Source organism: Nicotiana tomentosiformis, chromosome 5, assembly GCF_000390325.3.
Source record: "Nicotiana tomentosiformis chromosome 5, ASM39032v3, whole genome shotgun sequence".
NCBI lineage: Eukaryota > Viridiplantae > Streptophyta > Magnoliopsida > Solanales > Solanaceae > Nicotiana > Nicotiana tomentosiformis.
In genome coordinates this window covers 26,938,849-26,940,585 of record NC_090816.1, presented here as the reverse complement: position 1 = coordinate 26,940,585, position 1,737 = coordinate 26,938,849, and the positions used below count along the sequence as shown (strand labels likewise).

General features: G+C 40.5%; 1 non-coding gene across 1 annotated transcript; it reads left to right on the top strand.

Moving 5' to 3' along the window:
• Positions 1-1,320: 1,320 nt before the first annotated feature.
• Positions 1,321-1,427, top strand: LOC117278317 (small nucleolar RNA R71). The gene has a single exon (XR_004508697.1). It is a non-coding gene; the product is annotated as a small nucleolar RNA R71 (small nucleolar RNA).
• Positions 1,428-1,737: the final 310 nt, after the last annotated feature.

Below are 1,737 nucleotides of genomic sequence, written 5' to 3'. Positions count from 1 at the left end.
TAACTTTTGAGCCATAGGCCTTATCACTACAACACTACAAGTTTGAGTCAGAGTCACAATAGACAGGTCCTAGAAGTCAAACTTTTGAGACATCAAATCCTTCATCATCTTAGCATAGCCTGGCATTTCCCTCAGAACATCTATCAGAGGAATATTCAATTGAATCTGCCTTAGCATTTCCATGAATTTCCTGTATTGATCATCTTTCTTTTGCTTTGCCAACCTTTGAGGGAATGGTGCTAGAGGTCGCTTCTGCCCACTGCTCTCTGTATTTTCCTAATTAGAAGTCTTTTCTAATACCTGTTATGGGAACTGTTCAATTTCTTTCTTCTTGCCTTTGTCAACTTGTGTTTGTTTAATTACAACCTCTATGAGCTCCGTCGACTCATTGATCTCGAATGGCACCGATGTAAGTGGCACTGTCTCTCTATTAGATTGAGCAAATTCTTGTTCTCTGTCTAAATTCCTTCCATTCCTCAGACTCACTACTATTAACTGATTCTGGTTCTACTCTTTTGGATTGATGTTTGTGTCAACGTTTCTTGTGGGCGATTGTTCAAAGCCATGGACAGCTGGTCTAAATGAGTTTCAATGCCTTTAATAGCCGAGTCATATGCGGCTAACGTTTCTTGCATCCTTCCATTTGCCCCAATGATTTGTTGCAGCATGCCCTTGATTTCTATCATATTACTGTCTTCTTGTCTGGTCACCTACTTTTGATGAAGTTATTGGTAAGCCAACTATTGTTGGTGCTGCTGATTGTAACCCAGTTGCCTTTGATAAGGCACAACTTGGCCTTATGGTCGTGCTCTCCCAAGATTGGTATTGTACTATTGTTGGGATGGTCTGTACTGCTGATTTTGAGGTCCCCATTGTTGTCCACCTTGTCTCTGACCCCCAAAATTATTTACGTAATTCATGTCTTTTCTGAAACCCTAGTTATCATTTTCTCCACTCCACGAGCAAACATACGGCTGATTGATGCAGGGAGTGCATATGCCTCCATTTGTTGTGTCAACAATGCGAACCTATTTCGTGCCCATCTCGTCAATTTTCTTTGTCAACAAACTTATCTGGGTCATTAGAGTGGCGAGTGTTTCCGCATTTGTATTGTTTGTGTCAAGAGCAACAAAATGCAATATTAGAGTGAGTATTTATCCCTCAGTTATCCAATCTGAATTTTGAGCCATCTTGTCAAGAAGAATCTTACACTTTGTGAATGATTTTCTCAAGAATGCACCCTTGGCTGAAGCATCTACATTAGCCTTCATACTGTCAGCCAAATCCATATAGAATCTTTGTCCTATCATCTGATCTAGGATGCCATGGTGTGGACACTTCACCAATATACCCTTGAACCTTTCTCAAGTTTCTTGCAAACTTTTAGTTGGTTTCTGCTTGAACTGCAATATCTCATCAATTTGCCTTGCAGTCTTGTTGGGTGGATAAAACTTGTTTAAGAACTGCTTGACTAGTTCCTCCCAAGTAGCAATGGAGTTTATTAGGAGTGAATTCAGCCAAGTCTGAGCCTACCATTCACTGAGAATAGGAACAATAATGATATGATTGCTTTGGGTGTCACATTCGGCTGTCTTTAAGTGACACAAATTGATAGAAAATTCTCCAGGTATTATTGTGGATCTTCGATGTAAGACCCGGAGAACAACCCCCTGTCATGTTGTTTGTAATTTGAAAAGTTTCCGCTTGTATCTGAGGGACTGCAATGGCAGTTGCCAG